The sequence below is a fragment of the Zalophus californianus genome, chromosome 4, assembly GCF_009762305.2.
Source record: "Zalophus californianus isolate mZalCal1 chromosome 4, mZalCal1.pri.v2, whole genome shotgun sequence".
NCBI lineage: Eukaryota > Metazoa > Chordata > Mammalia > Carnivora > Otariidae > Zalophus > Zalophus californianus.
In genome coordinates, this window is record NC_045598.1 from 117111324 (window position 1) to 117131773 (window position 20450).

Consider the following 20450-nt stretch of genomic DNA (forward strand, 5'->3'; position numbering starts at 1 on the left):
TCAACACAAACTCAGCAGGCCCCACCACACCTCAATCATGTAAGTCCTGAGTTATTTCTCAATTTGATCCCTCATTTAACATGTGAAGAGTCAAAATGAGTGCCGTGTGAATAAATGATAATGTACTGTGCTTTGTCTTGGAGGTAAGAATACAGTTAGGAGGGTGTAAGATGTTTGCATTTCTCAGTGATTTCCCAAATACTGTAAATACTCTGTTATCCAACCCACTTGGAAGACTGATGTTTCAGTTAGTCAAAAATTCTTGCTAAGGAAATGACAACTCCACCATAAATTTTTCTAAACTTTCTCAAGATTACAAGAACCAAAAAAATTTACTTCCAAGGAAAATCGTGACCTAATCTTCTTTCCATGATTCAGAAAAACACTGCACTGCCCTCAGATGGTGTGTGATGAGAACCGTTATTAGTTTCCAGATACACAGATAACAGAGAGTTTAAAGTATTAGGATTTAAAGAGACATTGTCAATGTACAAAGGAACAAAGTTTGATTTTTGTCTTTGTATTTTAGTTCTTCCTGAGATTTCATTTTCAATCTGCCATGAAACCCTCCACAGACAGTAACCGGAGAATCCAAAAAGAACACGCTATGGTTAGCATGCAGATTGGAAATGCTGGATTCTTCTTCTGTGAGACCCAACTTCCTGTGTCTGAGTCTACTTGAATTCTCTGCGGGGAGAGGGGTCCTGCTCTTAGCACTCACTTTTTTCCATAGGACCATAAAGTTTTCTAAGAGAAAATGTTAAGCATTTTTTTCACTCTCAAATTAGCATTTTAAAATGAAACTGTATTTAAGATTAAAGAACATACATATCTTAACCATACTGAGATTTTTAAGTATTTGTGTGGAGGGAAAAAAAATTTTTTCCACGTTAAGTCAAAGTTTGGTTCCCCCATAATGACTATGTCCTTTAAATTCTCTTGGCCGTTAACATTGACCTACTTAACTATGTGCTGTCTCGTTCATAACACTGACTTTGCAGACACTCAGTTACTATCCACTCATGATAATGCTGTGAACCCAACAAAGGAAATAAATTCTCTTACTTACTTGGCAAGAACATGCAATTCGAGTATTACCACAATACAAAATACAAAGATAACCCGAAGATAAAAGTATAATGACATATGTATGCTTAATTCCCAAATGCCCAATTTATTTTGCTCTAGGAGTAAATGAAGCGATAGCACTGACCAATGAAAAGTGAATGGGGATCACTGAAATCTCAATGACTGTTTTTTAAGGTATCATAACATGTATATATGTTATATATGTATATATATAACACACATGTATGTTTTACATACACACACACACACACACACACACACAACTAAAGGAACAGAGATGGAAAAGATGAAGTATATACTGCCCTTTCATGCATATCACCTGGTGTGTTACCGACACATGAACTTTTAGTGGAAAAGCGTTTTCCTCTTCTTTTTCAGCCCAAGCTTACAGTCCCTGTCTATAAGACATCCACATACTTGTAATGTGGGAAATACCTAGATGCAACTTAGCGCTTTGAGCTTAAATAAGTTGTATCACTCAGAAAAGGTTTCATCTTTTAAGCAGCTGAATAGTGTTTTGAATCATTTCAAAGTTTCTTTCTCCCATCTGGTTGAATTGAGAAAAGAAAAACTCTCATGTCCTTACCAGGATTGTGTAAGGCTACACATTTGCCTTTAAATGTACCAAATGCCATTGAGTGGAACAAGTTCTCCCACAATGTTTAGACAAGGATCCATTTTTTTTCTAATGAACCATTTTCTAAACTAAATATATGCTCCCCTGCTTTCACATACATCTTTGCCATTAGCCATTACTGTTTCTATATAAAGCTTGGATGAGATGCCTGCATTTTTATGTTTCTAAGGAGAATTCCTTAAAGTCTTTTTAAAAATAGCTCAGACTGTCTTTCAGAAATATAGCTCAGAGGATGCTTGAAGTGCATGGTGAAAACACAGCCGATCTGAGGTGGTTGTTTCTATAAATTCAGTGATGGATGCAGATCAACTCATGTTCATTTATCTTCAACAGTCCAGTGTCACTTTTGAAAACAATCAAAATGATTGCTTCTGCCAGCTTGTGACTCATAACACCCTTCTTCCCCTTCTGAAGCCGGGGCATTTCAACATGGCTGAGGAAGGGCCATTTCCCTCTACCGCCCACTCACCCCCCACACCCTACCTCCGTTTTCAAGTCTCTGGCCCTAACCTGTGTCAGGCTGTGAAGTGATCTCAGCAGTTGGGTTGCAGCTCCCCTGCTCACTCAGGCAGGCTGCACTGTCCACTGCAGTATGCGGTCCAGTTGCTATCCTAGAAATGGGCACACAGAAAGACTCAATCTGTGCCTGTGATCAATAGTCTCAACAGTAGGATTACTCATTCAAGAGTAAAACTGCGGAATGTGGGTGGAATTGTATAAAAACACCATGAGCCATTTAATTTTGTTAATTGTAGCAATTAGGCTAGCTCGAACACAGCCTGCGCTCACAGCAGAAAGCCAAGTGGAAGAAATGGCAAACAGCCATTTGCCCACAGAAATAAGGGGTTCAGAAACTTTCCCTTGAGTGTTTAAGGCATCATGGTGTTTGATCATCCATCTGAAGCTCTTTCTCTAGATTCCATAAGAAAAGAAATCAGACTCTTGTTGTACTGCATGCAGTGATCTAATCCCGAAACGTAAAACTCGAGTCAACCTTTTGTGGGGCTATGCTCTGCTCAATAAGGGATGGTTTCATGTCCCTGAAATGCCTAAGTTGTTTTGCTAAAATATTTTACTCATAAATAGTATGCTGACATAATATGTCAGAAATACTGGCAAACTCAAATTTTTGCTTTGGTTATTTTTTTACCCTTAGATTTTCTTGCAGTTCAGTTCCCCATATTGATGGTGACTTACCATGACTAGGAATGTATCATGTGCCCAGTGCTGGGCTACAGAGCTTTACCTGTGTGATCTCACTGAATCCTCACAACCATCTATGAGTTAAGTACCATTTACAGATGACAAAACCTAATCTCAGAGATACCAAACAAATTGCCAGAGGTTCCACACCTAGGAAACAGTGGCACTGAGAATTGAACACAACTTGTAACAACTTTTAACAACTGCAAACTTTTCTAGAAGACCAAGGAATATTTTCCCACCGACATCTATTTCTGATTTGGCAAGCTTTCAGGAGAAACAAAATCCTGGTCTGATAATGAAATTTTCCAAAGCAAGTTTCATTTAAAGTCAAAGATGTCTTCCAAGATGAAAAGTTAAAAATAAAAGTCAATAATGAGAAATGGAAATTGCTATCACCTGTAACTGAATTTTATTTCCATTCCCTAATTCATAGTCAGTAGATATCTGCTATTCTTCCATTCTGGACAACTGGCCTCCTCCATGGCCCTACTCTACACTAAAGTAGGAGATAAATATAAATTAACTAGATGGTTCTCCTCTTGTATTCTGTGCATGTGCTATACTGTCATCCAGCTAGGCACACTGAAAAATAACTAAATTCCAGTACTTACTTTGACACTCTGATGGAGAAAGAGACAGAGAAAGAGAGAAAGAAAGGAAGGGAGACAGGAGGGTGAAAAGATAGATCAACAAACATTTAAAGTGACATTATTCTATCCCATTGCCATGATTTTTCTCTAAATTTTATGTCTTGCAGTTCACAAAATTTAATATTCAAGAGGATTACTATACCATTAGCTTGACCCATCATATAAACTGAGGAATCTTACCTTAAATTGAAAGGTTAGATGTAAAGAATAAAGCAAACATTTACAAACTATTTGTTGAATTGATTATAAAATGATTGATCTGTCCTTTCCCTCCTCACTTTTGGTGTGACAAGTCTGAGTTCTACAGGATTATAGTCAAAACCTGTTCAATGACATTGTATAGTAAGTTGTGTGTGATGTTGCTGGAATTGATTCTAAACAAATAGCCAGGAATAAACCCCACATTTTCTCAACCTTAGTATTTATTTTAGAAAAATATGCAGTGACCACTCTGACTTTAGTGTATGAAAAATACAAGCAATCTTCTCTCTTACTGCTTTGATAAGATTCAAGCAGATCTTGATGAAGATATGTTAAATTAGAAGTCACTAATTTTTATAGAAAGTAGCATCTGAAAGAGATCTAAGTGTTACTTCAGCACATTCCTTTTATAGATGAGACAACCAAGATCCAAAGAGATCAGGTAATTTTTGCAATCAGGATTCCTTCAGTCATCTGTTCAGTCAGCATCATCCACAGGATGAGCATTGCCAGGCAATACACAGCGAGTGTAGAAGGAGTCTTGCGATCCAGTCGCTTACACTTTGGTTATCAGTAGTAGAATAGGTGTCTTTGGACTTCAACTCTTTTTTGCTCTGCTACACAGCTCCTATCTTTAATATCTACATTTAATTCCATACTAGAGCAAAACCATAGCTTTCCCAATATTGTATTATGGAAGCCTCATAACAGACAAATGCCACACTCAATGACAAGCATAAGATAGTGATGTCCATATAAAGATAAGTCAATAATGGTTGACTGTCTATAAAGAGAAAAGTAATTTTTGATTTGTTTTTATGCCTCTTCAACACTAGACATTTTTAAATCGAGGTTCCAAAGCAACAAAGAGAAATTGAAATACTTTTTAGGCACATAACACTTGACTCAAAACAATCATATCTGAATAACTTTTGGAGATAATCCTGAGAACCCCTTTTAAGAAGAGGCATGAAACGAGGATGCCTCTAAAATGTCTGAAGACTTTTCTAATAGGCTACTTCTCTGATCTTCAGGAAATATCCTTCATTAGCACATCCCCTAGATCTCCAGCATAGTAGTTATTTAGGAATAACACATTTCCAGACCTAACCCTCGGTTACTACAACCTGAGAGGTTGGTCTAAAGCCATACTTCCCGTGCCCAGAAGAGCAACACTGTGCTGTATTACATTCGGGAATCCAGACAGCCAGGCTCATCTCACTCACTATGCTGGCATAATACACAAACTGAGTCTCTCCCTGCAATATGGGCACGTGGTTGGCTCCCCACAGATATAAGGAGTATATTACTTAAAGGTAACTATTAACTTGCATAACTAATTTGCTCCAAGTGAAATAATTCTGATCAGGGAATGCATAAACCCAAAGGTTCTCTAAGGAGTAAAAGGAAAGAGAAAAAAAAAACAGATTAATTTGTATAAGCACATAATAATTCAAAGAATTCCTTGGTGAGTCCCATTAAGCATCAATATAATAGTTGACCTAATAACGGTGGGAAGTGTGAGGCATGGTTTCTAGGTTCAAGCCCCTATAAGTAGTTCATTACTGTGATTACTGCTGTTTTAGCTGTTGCACCAGCCAAGAAGAGTATAGTTGCTGATTTGATGTTTGCAGAGCAAAGATCATGATAATAAAACAGATCAACATCAAAACTAATTAATCAACTTGATAAGCAAATATTACCAGCCCAGACCAACACAAAATGTTCTCTTGTGTTCTTATTAAAGCCTGTCACCTAACTCTGTTATTAGAATTTCAGAAAATGTAAGGTTTCATGTTTTTATTATACTTCCATCTATCAAATTAAGCTGGTGGCCCTCTCCTCTCTCTATTGCTTGATTTGCATTAAAATGGAACTAATCAAATTCTTATTTCATTTAAGTGCTACAAATATTAACAAATGGAGATGTTGTGTTTGAGCTAATTTAATTTAACTGTTCTAGTGGCATTCTGGTATGGAGTTGTATCACATCAACACTCTTAATTATTTCGAATTAATTCATTTATCAGTAAGTTCTACAACACCCCTAAGCACGTTGAAAATATAGTTTAGGTTTCTATCCTTGTACGAAATTCCTATTTTGATTACAGACCAGTAGAATATGTTTTAATCAACATCAGCATTTCAATCCATTGTGATTCTGGAAAATGAGTATGTCAGGTACTGCTGTGTTAACTTAGCAATTAACCTTCGGCCAGGTCTTTCTATAGGCCCCACTGTGAGTTCTTATTCATTCAAATTGGGAGCAATAGCACATCATCCTGTAACCAAAGGAGATCTAGTCAAAGAATTGTCATTTTATATCCTTCTTTCAAAGAACTAAATATTCAACTTTCCTTACTAACCTTTCTAATGTATTGCACATAGAAAAGGAAATGGATCACTGAAATATGTTCTGAAACCCTGGGGTGAAACCTTTCTCTTGATCTGAATCTGAGGCTTGGTGCCCTGTGAAGAGGAATAAATCTCTCATGCCATGAGGAAAGGGAAAGGGAACGAGCCAATCACTCAGAAATGTGGGCCTCGACTGCCACAAAGATGTATATTGCTGATGGTATTGATTCCCTTCTTTTTTTACAGAAACATCTTGGAACTTGTCAAGCTTTACTGAAGGTGATTTGCATTAATTAATGCAACAGACCCTTTAATCTTGCAAATTCTTGACTTGTAATATTGTAGCCAAGCTACTGCAAGGGAAAATTAATCAGTTAGTGGGAAGGAGTACTTGTTCCATCATTGCCGAGCTGTGCCCAGGCCTGAAGAGAAAGACCTCTGTGAAGTAGAGCACTAATGAATTCATGCTACCTGCTTCCTCATCATTCATGCTATGAATACTCATCCACTTCATTTGTTTTTGCCAGTAAGCGCTGCTTTGAAAAAAAAAAAAGAAAAGAAAAATGTCGATGGATTCTTGGGGCTTGCATAGCTCAGAGAATAGGTACCGGGTCATGGTGACTCCTGTTAAATGGATACAAATCTACTTGTGTTTGGAAATGAAAAAAAAAAATGTCATTGTCATCTCTTTAATGATCGATCTGTCTGAGTACCATGGCTGCCCTCACTTGGTTTCTTGAGAGTACTGTTGTCAGCATTGTAATAACAAATTTACGAAAATTGAATCTGTAATTCCATTTCAGAGGTAAAGTCTGCATGGATGTAACCATTCAATAATTTCATTCCTGCCTTCTTGGGTGGTGACATTGTCAGTTTCAAACTGAGGTACATGAGTTTATGGTATTGGCCTTCTGTTGTTTCTGAGATCCAACAAAATGTCAGTTACAAGCTATGAGATCAAGTAGAGATTCTTATTGCCTAAATGCTCACTTAAAAGTAAACAAGTAGTCTCATAATTTAAAAAACTCATGGTTCTTTCCCACTTGCTTCTGTTTTCCAAGAAAGGTTTGAGCTGCAAGATAAGAATGAATATACTTCAGATTGTAGTCTCAGAGTTTGCAAGTGTCAGACATCCATATGTTCTTATAAAGTTTCTGTCTAAACTTTTAGTAGAACAATGTCAGGAGTGAACCCTAGATGAATGAGTGAAAGTCATCAGGTTTATCCAATAAGCAACCTAGCAGAAAAATTTTAGAAAAGAAGCAGGGATCCTTTTTCTTGGGTTTTAAAGATGTTTCTCCTTGCTAAGTGACCATCTTAGTGATTTGAGAGTTACTGAATGGTAGTCCCAGTTAGAGGCATCAGTATCGTGCTGCATACCCTACTCTGTCAAAGTCATTTTTCAGAACTAACACTTGGCACAAGCACTGAAATTTAATGGCCAAAACTGGCCTACTACCATGTGACTTATTTTCAATTGCAAGGCAATGAAAACTAATAAGCTGAAGAAAATTTTAATTTCCTGAACTCCAAAGCCAAAATGGACACAAAGAGACTCTGTAACATACAATGAGTTGGTTGACTGTGGGGACCCAGGAACAATAAACAATCCTCTTAAGCAAGGCTCATGAGTGAGAGTGCTATAAGCTATGTTGGGACAGAAGGTGATTGAAGAGGATGCCTACCAATTGCTCATCAAGAATATTTGCCTTTTTATAGAGCAGAGGTTCAAAGTAGCCCCTGTCATTCCCTAACTATGAGGATAGATACATCCATATATGAAGGGCCAAGGCAGAAGACAGAGAAGATGTCAGGGGCTGCATGTCTGAGACTAACTCTGTCTTTAAGGGAACAGCTCTCCTTGGTCATTGGCCCCTATGCTGCTAGCTAGCTCTCCATGCCAAGAGCTTCTGATGGATTACAAGATGAGATATTTAAAGGTATTGTAAGTATTCCTACTTGTATAACATGAACCACTGAATTGCCCCTCATTTTAACAGCAACAAGATTCAGGGTTACTATAGCCTTACTCCTCATCCCATTGTAAATATATCATGACATCACGAGAGCCTCTGTGTTCAAATTCACTAAACCAGGTTTACACGTCCTAGATCTGTGTATCAATCCCCAAATTGGAAAAACAATTTTTTGAGAATGATCTTCAGAATAATGGAAATGAAAAAAAAACAGTGGACAGTTGAGCAGTTTTTCACCACCCATAAAACCACTAGAGTGCTGATAGCCCTAAAGCTACAATTTTTTTTTCTCATGACTAAGTTTTTTTTCACTTAGGGGCTTTCAACATTTGAATTTTCCAGATGATTACTGAACCATCTTCACTAAACTGAAGTAGACACTATGGCATTGTTAAAAAATAAAGACTGTCCACATGAATGCAAATATCCCAATGAAAAATGAAATAGGTCACTCAAGCAGTAAATTTGGTCTTTGTGATATCAAACATTTGAATACTTGGGAAAATCCAGGTGTTTGAATGATACAGTTTTTCATCTGGTTATCTGGTGTTGTCTAGATAGACAGAAAATGCTCAGGTGTTGTAGGTAATGAGATTTAACTTTTTCGTGCAGAAATCTATTGCTGGTGATATTCTGCTGCTAAAAATCTCTTTGCTATGCAAAGAGGAATAAATAATGCAGAGCAAATACTATTTGATTTTTATTTACTTTTGGCAAACACATGAATGGAAGAGGCTTGGGAGATTGTCCCGGGGTTATTCAGATGTGATTGTGGCACAGACCTCCTTCAGAAAGACCGTTCTGGAGGCCTGCCACTCGGCTCCTTCCTGCCAAGGAAACTTTTATTCAGCTCCTTTCCATCCTTTCTAATAATCCTATAATTGTCCCCCTGCTCTTCGCATAATCTTCGTTGTTCCCCAAGTCTACTTGACAGAATTGTTTAAGAGAAACCCAAGTTTAACCTTTTTATTCTTCAAATAGGAAGTTCTTTCATTTTAAGGATTATGTCTTTTAAGCAGAAAAATAATGTAAACAACTCAATGCAGTTATTTTATGGTGCATGTTGTGGTGTCACAGAAGTAAAGGCTATTTTTCCCAAATTAAACAAAATACACCTTTTTTGTTTGTTCGTTTTGTTTGTTGATGTCATTCTGTTGCCAAGGACTCACTGGTTATACATATTGGAATCTTAGTGTTTCCTTTGTAGTCACAGAAAAGAGAAAAAGAAAAAATCTCATCAAAGGGAAGTTCACTTTCCAGAAGGAAGTTTGAGATAGTCACGCGACTCTTGTATCTGTGATTATCTGTGGACATTTTCTTCCCTGATTGGGCTCTGGATTAGTGAGTGTGTGTATTTCCTCAAATCGTGTGCTTGCCTCATTTACTGTTCTGAAGCTGGACAGAAACACGGGCAAGCTATTCGGACCGATTTTCTTTTCCGTGAGCTTATGTTGCAGAACTTGCTCTGAGACATGAACTATAGTTCCTTCACACAGAAGGTAGGCAGCTATGTGAAGTCATGAGAGGATTTCCAGAGAAAATCTAGATATTTGTTTTGTACATTCCTTGGTAGTGTTTTGATTGTGTTAAATTCTACATTTCAGTGCCAATTTAGAACGATTTCATGGGGTAAACAGTCCCTGTCCTTGTTGGCTCCCTCCTCCCCTTAGTTGCAGAGGTTTCCCCGAAACCAAAACGCATGTTCCACCTTGTTTAGCAAGGGCTTCCAGCCACCAGGTGTCATTGCTCTGTGCTAATTGTGTTTTCTCAATGCTCCTTTGGATGGTTTGCTAGTCCCACCCCTGGGGAAGCCTTCCGGGTCAAAAGAGCTGCTACTTCCTGTCACAAATGTTCATACCAAACTGATTTGGCTCCGCTTTCATTTTCCCTTGAGATTTTTACTTCACTCAATCCTTTTCCAAATCTTTGTACCTTCATGTTATGACAGGATATTTAGTTCAATGTTTCAGTCAGCTGGCAACAAAGAAGCAACAATCAATTGGTAACTGCAAAAAACATTAAGCATTTTGTTTCAGTTATCTTTTATCATGTAATAATTGAATGGAATTTATGGTTTATGGAAAACGAAAAATCCCCCTGTTGAATATAATAACCATTTTGAATACACTGAAATATATTCTCTGAAAGAGTATCCTTTTACACTATGACGTCTATTCCTTTCTGGAGACAAGAACATGGAGGGGCCCTGGTTCTGTGGTGGAAACACAGGGGCCTGGAAGCTGAGCCCCTTGAGTCCTTATTCCTGGTTCGTCACTTCAGCCTCAGAAACTCATCTTCGGCCTCTTTTGTCCCATATGTAAAAGAGAGATAATCTTTATCTACCTACCTCATAGTGGTGTTGTGAAGATGAATTAAGTTTATAAAGTGCTTTGACGCTTGATAACTAGCGTTAACACAAAGGAGGCCTGTGTGCAGCCCTGAATAGGCTGCAGCAGGGGAGGTGGAGACAACCTAACAACACGACAGCAATAAGTCACCAAGCAGAGAGTATGATTATTTGTGGTCACTTCACAGAAGTGAAACTTTTTCTTCAAAGGTCTATGTAGAACTTTTTTTTTAATTGTCAGCTTTTTAATGAGAAAAATTAACTCCTTTCATACAAACACTGAGAAGCTTCATATAGGATGACAATTTTCCTCTTAGCCAAACTGAAATTTACTAAGTATTTATTAAATACATCCAGAAGACTGGGCTTCTTCTGATACCTAAAGAGTTCCCATGCCTGATCCCAAACTGCATTTTCCAGAATGCCTGCACTGATACCTGAGCTCAGAACTAATGATTGCTAAAGGGTGTTCTGGAATCTGCTACCAGGAGGGAACATTTTTAATAGATATTACTGAGATTAGATTTTGTTGTTTACGGTGAGATTCTTTTTCATCCCTAAGATGATGCATCTCTCCCTTTGCAACCCAATAAAAGAATGTAAAGCCTTATTTCTTCCTGGAACTTCTGAGTTGGTTTATTTTCAGATTATAAATAAATTTTAAATTTTTCAGAGAAGTGTTTACACAAGGGCTTCTATATAGTGATATACAAGTATACTAACATGTGCATAGATCTGAGTGTACGTGCATGTCCTGAGTATAGGACAAAGGAGATGGTGGGAAAACAACCATAGGGAACATCCCATACAACTTCCCCCAAAAGTAAATGCTTTTTCTTACTTAAATATTTAGTCCAGATAAGAATTAGTGCTCAATAACATGATTGGGGGTTATAAATATCATTTCTGAGTCATAGAGGCAATATTGAAAAGTAGGAATAAATACAACCATGGAACTATACTAACAATTCAGGTAATGTTTTAAAGATGTGACTTCATGGGAAAAAATTATGTACATAAATATTGTCATTGTTCCCTTAGTTAATAATTATATTCCTTTGCAAAAAAAATGCATGCTCTTAAAAATATGAAATAAGGTTTCAGAAAGTTTATCTTGTTAAGTGGGTTTAAAATCATGTTGTGCCTGGAGCTAACATAATGTACACATTCAATATAATCTCTTCTGGATTCTAAAATCTAGTTGCCAGTGGTATAACTTAAAATTTCAGATTGGTGAAATATTTCTAATGCATGGTATTAAACTTTCTGAAGCATGAATTTAACCTAGGCAATTATCTGATCCATTAAAAAATGTTTATGTTGCCACACCAGACTCAAGATAAATACCATTTTTTAGACTCAGAATATGAGAATAGTGAGTCAAAATAATTTGGATTTCTCTGACCTTTTTTCCCAGTCCCAAGCATCGATATATTTCAAACCAAAAGTGCAGCAGAATATCCTTGTTTCTAAGGGAAATATCCGTGTTTCTCTTTTACTTTTGTGCAAGAAAACTGAAGTTAACTGCACTAGATTCAGGGGTGTGCAAATAAGAAAAGGTGTGGCAGCCTTTTAGGGGGGTTGGCCAGGGGCAGTGGGGAGAACTCATCATTGGGAGGCTTTACAACAAAGGTACAAAACAGAATCTAAAAGTAGTAGAGCTGGACAATTCTTTGAAATGATAGAAATGAAATTCTTCCCCAAAGAGATGAAAAAAACAGGTGGAGACATGTTATTAGACAGAAGCTATACATCTAATTACTGGGAAAAAGGAAATTTGAACCTGCTATACCTTACCCTTAAGTCTTTCCAGCCCACATGAAACTCCAGAGTCTTCCCTGACAGTAGTAGACTTTTTTAGAAAGCTAATTTTTAGGAAAGGTACATGCGACTATACTGCCATGGAACAGTCATTGTGTAATCATCATGTATGTGATGCTTCATAAATGTAGTTGTCAACTTTTATGGTTACTTCCAGTTAATTCTATCCCATAAATATGTGGCATAAAACACATGGAAAGTTCTCTTTTGCTCCAGAGGAATGCGTGACAACTTATTTATATCCACTCTTATCCCTGGCATATTATTATTACCAAAGTCTTTTCATATCTAGATGGTATGAGATAGTTAAAAAATGAAGTTTTCAGCAAATTGTCTATTGAAGATCTCACCTGAAGCTTCTCTTTAGTGAAGATGGCAGGAGGAGAGGGAACTTGGGTGAGAAGATTTCCTCTATTAAGTTGTCTCTGCTTTTCTTCTCAGTTACCAGACAGCTCAGTAGCCTGGAGAGCAAGATGGTGTAAGACATGCAAATTAGGTTTTTCCCATTCTCAGAGCAAGGAGGGCAACCAATGAGCCAGAGGTTACCACACCTTTGAAACCAAATCGTACATTGACATTAGGGCTAAGACAAAAATACAAAACAAAACAAACATTGTAAAACATGAGCAACATCATCCTTCCTATTGGTTCTTTATTTGATTTTACTGAATTCTTTTTATAGTTTAGATCAGAAGTTTCTAGTAATGATAAGTAATGTCATTTTATGTTATAGCTTCAATGCAGAAATGGTGAAAACATGAGTCACAAACAAAATTACCAGGGATACAGACTTTGTCTGTACTGACACCTTACCTAGCAAATTGGAAACAAATACTACTTAATGTTCTGGTTTCATTAATAACATCTAGAAAAAAAAAAGAACAGGAGCATTTTGCTCAGCATTAAACCATTGCACAATATAAACCTGCTTCCAAATGGCAAGGATTTCTGCTACTGACATTTGTTCTTCATTCTGCAGTTATTTTAAGTAAATAATTTTCACATCTAACTACCTCAGCTACTGTTCTTTTATTTAGAAACATGAAATCATGCACTTTGTAACCAACAAGTTTTTCATTTAAAATTTCAAAAAGATACTTGGTGCAAAGCAATTTTCAAAAATTTGTATATGACATAAGAAACCCAACCTCAGGAGGTTGTTCTTAATTTTGTTTATTTGTTTCTAAGTTTGATTGGGGTAAAACCTCGTTTCCACTTAACATGAAGAGAAGCTGCTCTATATTGCTTAATTTGCCTTAAACATTTTGTGCTCCTCTCCCTGTTCGATTTTTTTTGTTTGTTCTAAATCTATCTCTGAAAAGATAATGTAACAGGTGGCAGATGAACATCAAACAAGACAATGAACCAATCATTTCTCAGTTCCCTGTTGTCAACTCTGCATGACATTCTGATTGTGCGAAATTGCCATTCCTGTGCTTCTCTCTCCCATGACCATTCCAGAAATAAGGTCTGAGAGACCCCATATGTGTGTTTAGGGAACGGTGTAGACATTTCCCCCAGTACGAGCACAGTGCCTGGACCTGAATGATTACCTTGGCAGTTCTTGTGCTTTTACTTTGTAAACATTGTACAAATGTATTTGGAATTTTATTTGAAATGAAGAATTAAACTAGTTATTAAATTTTTTTCCTTCCTGTAAATATATATTCAAACTCCATGTATCCAAACATTCCTTTAGCGTTCGGATTGTAAGAGTGTCTTTATTGGCTGGAGGCCGCCGTCTCAGGCCATGGTCCCATGTGCTCTAGTTGAAAGCACAGTGTGTGGAGTATTTGATGTACTATAATACCATAGTTATTTTGGTCTGTTAAGTAAGTTGCAATTTGTGATGAAATGAAGTGGAAAGTAGTGCTTCATAATGAGCAAATTTCCTTGGTTACATGATTTTTTCTTGTAAAACTTTAAAAAAAAGAAAACTTGAAATTTTATATATTTGGATTTTGTAGATTTTTTTTTATTTTATTGCAACACAAGGTACCAAAATCATTAAATAAAGTACACTGTGGTCATTTTAACAGAAGTCTGAGTTCCTGATTCTTTCTAAGTCTAAGAAGAGAGCAGTCATTGTGGGTCTAAGATGGGAAGATGGGGGAGAAGGCCATATTCTCAGTCATAGTCTCGAGACAAAGTGATTTAAACCTGAAAATAAACAAAGCTGAGTTCTGTCAAATCTGAAATAAATTTAAAATGAAATTATATCGATTTCTAAGATATGTTTCATTTTTTTATTTCTGAAAAGTGCTAAAGAATGTTTCTCTAGAACCACTATAAAAGCAAAGAGCTATTTCAGATTGCAGAGGGTTAAAAATCTAAATAATTTATCTAAACATTAATAAAAGGAAAAACTGTCAATGAAAAAACGTGCTTTTAAAAAAGATGATGTGTCTAAATTCCTGATTTTTCTACAAAAGTAGGGTTTATGCTTATATAATTGTTTTTCTTAAAATATTCTGTTCTTGCTTTAAGAAAATTTTCTGTTTTCTATACAGTTTGGTAAGAGTTCTACTGGTTTATAAAGGCCTTCCTGTAGTGGGACCTGGGTGGCTTAGTCAGGTGAGTGTCTGACTCTTGGTTGCAACTCAAATCATGATCTCGGGCGGTGAGATCGAGCCCCATGTGGGGCTCTGCACTCAGTGGGGAGTCTGCTTGGGATTCTCTTTTTCTCCCTCTCCCTCTCCCCCTCCCCTGCTTTCTCTCTCTCTCTCTCTCTTTCTCTCTCTCTCTCTCATAAATAAATAAATATTTAAAAAGAAATAAAAGCCTTCCTTTATAAAAGGGAACTATAGCATAAGCTCTAACTATATGTGTAGAAACTACTATCAATATCAAATAGAAACAGATAAAACTATTAGAAGGACCAATGAAAAAATTTCAAGAATTCACATGTTTCTTTTCGGAGTAATTTATTAGTTTTCTTTATTATTATAATAGTAACACGTGCTAAATGTAAAAATACAAATCCACCATTTTTATGTACTTCTTTCTAGTCTTTTTTGTAAGCATTTATATTTTTTACACTATGATTTTAACAAATATTTTTGAAAATCACAGCCATTTGACATGCATGGTATTGGAGTCAGAAATATGAATAAAACACATAATCTTCTTAAAGAATACAGTCCAGTAGGGAAATAAGTCCAGATACATGAATTATATTATTTGGTAGTAAAAGTAAGGGTCTGCACAGACTATTCCAGGAGCACAGTTTGCAAGAGGATGGGGTGGGGAGGGAGTCACACCAGGGAAGGAGCCTGGGTCCCTGAATGAATGGATGGAGCAGAGTCCCTATCCACCCTGGCTGAACCAAAATGGAAACAAGCAATATGTAAACTTCTACTGGGTTGAGCTCCTGACATTTGGGGTTGTTTGTTACAGCAGTTAGCTTTTTCTGACATTTAAAGGAGCATTCCATGGTCCAGCAACATACAATCAACTCAACCATGAGTATGATTAGCTCAGCTCCCTGAGTTTCAAAAACAAGGAGGAAAAGAAATGGCTATTTGTATTGTTCTACGTTCTCTACAATGAGTGAGTATTGTTATTATAATCTGAAAACAAATAAAATTTATATTTAAGGGGAAATTTTTAAAAAAGAAAAACACACTATATGCCTGAATTTCAAAACTTAATTTGGTGAAAAATGAAATTTGCCTCTGATTAATCTAGAAACATAATACAACTCAAAACAGACCCACAAATATATTTTATAAAACATCACAAAATGATCATAAAGCTTATATGGGAGAATAAAAGCACTAAAATAACCAAGTATTTTGTTTTTAAATAAGAGTAGTGATGGAACTTTGCCCTCCCAACCTATTATAAGTTACAATAACAATGTACTACCTGTGCAGCACAAGAACATAATTTAGAGTTCAGAAACAGAATCTGTACATATTATATAAGTGAATTTAGTATATGATAATGGTAATTTTAAATCAGTAGAAAAAGGATGGCCCCTTCAATAAATGGTCTTAGAATAACCAGCTCACCACTAGGGACACCACTTACCCTCAAATCAGATCATACAGATTAAAGATATAACTCTGAAAAAGTACAACTATGCAACTAGTATACTAATGTCACCTGAGATGGGAAGTATTTTTCAAGTTTCATTAAAGAGAGAAAGAAAAAGATTATAAGCAATAAGGAAGTAGGTTAGGGAGATATATATATATTTCCATTACTTCCCTTAAAGGAGCAAGACAATTGTCCAAAAATCAGCTGGAAAAAAAAATACTGAACCTACTAGACTGGACAAATATCCTAAAATATATATACAAAGATCTTTATAACAGAGAAAATTGGAAAAAATCTATGGCATATCCTTATAATGAAATATGCTGTAACAACTACAAATAAAAAATACCTGTAAAATATGTTTATGGTATTAAATAACAATATCAATTGTTAAAACTTCATTTTGAAAGTAAAGAACAAAGAAACAATTGTCTTCATAAACCATAAATAAGAATGCAGTGGTACATTAGAATACCAAGCAAATAATGGTATAATGAGCAAAGGATATTGAAAGGAGAGAATTGGCTCTAGATAAATATGCAGCTACCTGAGAATAGTCTTGTCTGACACACCAGTTGATCAGTGAGTATGAAATTGGCAACTACGTTAGGTGTGAATTGAATTTATTTGACAGATTTTTAAAAGAAAGATGTAACCATGTAGGGCAGCAACTGAAAGTTTCTCTAAACAATTTATGCCTAGAGCTGGTTTACAAAAAGTGCTTAGGTCTGGAAAGACTTTATGAGAAGTCTTCATTTTTCAGACAATCAGAGTAAGTTCTAAAAAAGACGGGAGATGAGAAATGGTCACTTTGAGAAGGAACATGCATTCAGGAAGCCAGGACTGTTGGAGGAGGTTTGTAAAGAAATCACTTGTGGCTATTCAACAGTGTCAAAATAAAGTAGGGCCTACCCTTCACATAACAGAAACCCTCTCTGCTTTTTCTACGTCACAGACAAATAAGAGACATAAACTCTGGCCCTCCTCCTGAAAATCAGAATCTATCTGTATTCACAACTATCCTTGCCATTGTCTCAAAAAGACACCCCTACATCTTTTCCCAGGGCTTAAACTTCCCCCTGTGTTTTATAAATCCATGACTTTTATTTCATTTATGGGACATCACTCCATCTCCTCTCCCCTTTCACATCTTTGCTGGGACCATTTCCATTCTGTCTATCATCATGCCGAAATTGCCGAAGACAAAACCAAAACCTCGATTTTTGTCCTTCCTTCCCTCTCTCTCTCTCTCTCTCTCTCTCTCCCTCCTCTTCTTGTCTTCTCCCTTTTCCTTACTCATTCAAAGGCAAACAAATAAAAGTGTCAATTCCTTCAAAGTAGAGATCACATCATCGTTTTGGTTTTGGTTTTGATTGAATGAATAAATGAACATTACCAGAGACAAATAAATTCATTAAATTTTTGCAACCTAACTTTCCCGTCTAAGGGATGGTGGTGATGGTGAAGGTTGTACAGAAATCAGCCAGCTCAGTGGCTGCAACTTAGTAATAAATAAGATGTTACTGCTACTGAATTAAGTCTCGAAAATCTAAATAAATTGCTTATTCCCAAGTTCAATGGCCTCTTTGCTCTTCCTACCGCTTGATTTTTCTGGCTGCAAGTAGGGGTGTGATCCCCCACTGAGTCTCTTTCAACCTTTCTGTATTCTCCCTTTCCTCTCTCTTAGTGGGACTTCTTCTCCTCATACTGAAGTGTGGTGATTCTCAGAGCTCCTTCCTCAGCCCTCTTCTCGTCTTCCTTAAGGCTCTCTCCTAGGCCACTTCTAAGGCTCTAGCTACTCTTGTACACAGAAGAGTACTAAAAATATCTCATCTCGGTAAGTTCAGACATATAAGCTCCTATTTAAAAAATAAATAAAAGAGCATCTATTCCCCCAGATTTTAGAATCATTTACTCATCAGACATGCCATCCCAAATATGTTCCCATTTTCTTTTTGATATGATCCAAGAATGGATTTCCCAGAATAAATTTCTACACAGAGCAGATGTGGGGTATAGTTATTTCACTACTGATTTGGGTTCCATTCTTCATTGCCTTCAGGAGAAATGTGTCAGAAATTGCTTAAGATTGTTAGTATTATTGACCTTGGCTTACCTGTTGGTTTCATACCCTGTATAAACTCAATTTTTTCCATCTCTGTTGAGACTTATGCAAAACTACTATGAACAGCAAGACCATCAAGTATTATTTGGTGAATCTTTCCAGTGGGTGAAACAGGAATGTGTTCTGCCCCTACGTCTTCTTGTTAATTTGCATCTTAACGACTTGATACTTATTTTGGGTGAACTGAGTACATCCCTTTTTCCCTACTCAATTCTTATATTGGAAAGAAACATTCTATGTGCTGATAAAATTATCTTACTGGCATGAACTAGGTCAAGCCTTTACAGAAAACCTACCGTCTAGCTAATCAGTGTTTGACTGAGTAGATTAAGATTTCTACAACCAGATCATAAATGTTGTAAATATTCTTCTAAATTTAAGCAATGTGTAAATATATCTAGCAAGAAATGTATTCAATTATCTGAGATACAATTTGTTTAATTGGAGGGTTCATTAAGAAATTACATTAAACAAAATTATGGTTCTTTGGGTACAGCACCAACTTTAATGTATTTAAGGCTACATAATCAGACCTAGACATTTAGAACTTCCATCAGCAATTCTACCTATGTCAGTGGGAATCCAAAACAATTTTCTGAGGAAAACGTTTACCCTGCATGTGAGGCTTCTTTCCTCTGACCTCTGGGGAAGAAAGAGTGACATTATATTCAGGCACAATTTTTTTAATTCATAACAATATCAGTATTAACTCAAATGCAATTGGTTGTTGATGTATGGCTCTCCTTTAAAAAATTTTGATATATATACTACCAGTGTTCCAAATTTTTTTTAAAGATTTTATTTATTTATTTGACAGAGACACAGCGAGAGAGGGAACACAAGCAAGGAGAGTGGGAGAGGGAGAAGCAGGCTTCCCACTGAGCGGGGAGCCCGATGTGGGGCTCGATCTCAGGACCCTGGGATCATGACCTGAGCCTAAGGCAGACACTTAACGACTGAGCCACCCAGGCACCCCCAGTGTTCCAAATTTTTATTATAGTATATAACTTTAAGTCTCTGCCATACAATAATTATCTAAAGTTGTAATGAATAATACACATTAAGGATTGCCTGACTGGCATGCAGTCTATATCTTTCTCTGTAGCAGAGGTTGTAAACTTCATATCTATGGAGGGCAGGTAAGTAACCTAAATGGGTGAGGTCTATGACAAAATAAAAAGCACATTCCTCATCTAAAGACAGAGCTATCCAATGGCTGCCATACAGGAAGGCAGGCTGCATGGTAGGGTCTTTTAATGGTTCAAGAGAAGCAAAAAACAAAATATAATATAATATAATATAATATAATATAATATAATATAATATAATATAATATAATATAATATAATATAATATAATTAATATAATATAATATAATAATATAATATAATATTATAATATAGATTCTTAATTTGAAAATCCCTGATAGTTAATCTTTTAAATAATTCAAATAATTCCATTTTCTAAATTCTACGTGTTAAAAACAATGTCTACTAACCAGATATGGTCTATGGCAACCTTTTACGATCTTTCCAGATCTAGATTTTATTTTTTATTTTCGTTGAAACCAGACAGCTTGTAAACCTGGATTTTATCATCTTCTCCAAAAGCAATTACTTTGAATAAACTATCTTTTGGTGTTATGCCACTGAACTATTCTACATGGCTTTAAAAAAACCATAAAATCATTTATTATTAAATTTGTTCTATGGATATCATTAAGAATATTGTTGTCTATAGAGAACACAGAAGAACTGTCTTTCAGATCTCAGTACTTTGGTGTCAGTTATAACACCAAAGAGCACTTCTGTCTTAGTAACACTGTGAATCAAATGTTTCCCACTATGCTGTGGGTCATAGGAAACTCAGAGACGCCTACCTCTAGCAATATGTAAAGGTGTGTGTGTGTGTGTGTGTGTGTGTATACACTTCAGACTTTAGGTTTTTTCAAAACTTAAATTTCAGTTCTCTACTGACATATCCACTCTGAAAATTTCTCATT

At 36.2% G+C, this 20450-nt stretch overlaps 1 protein-coding gene across 1 annotated transcript in view; it reads left to right on the plus strand.

The window, feature by feature from the left end:
- XKR4 (XK related 4) overlaps window positions 1-14303 on the plus strand; it is a 469594-nt gene extending 455291 nt beyond the window's left edge. Inside the window, exon 4 of the transcript XR_003515741.2 lies at window positions 530-14303. The gene's annotated coding sequence lies outside the window, so the exon portion shown is untranslated. The remainder of the gene's footprint in view (window positions 1-529) is intronic.
- The last annotated feature ends 6147 nt before the right edge of the window (window positions 14304-20450 follow it).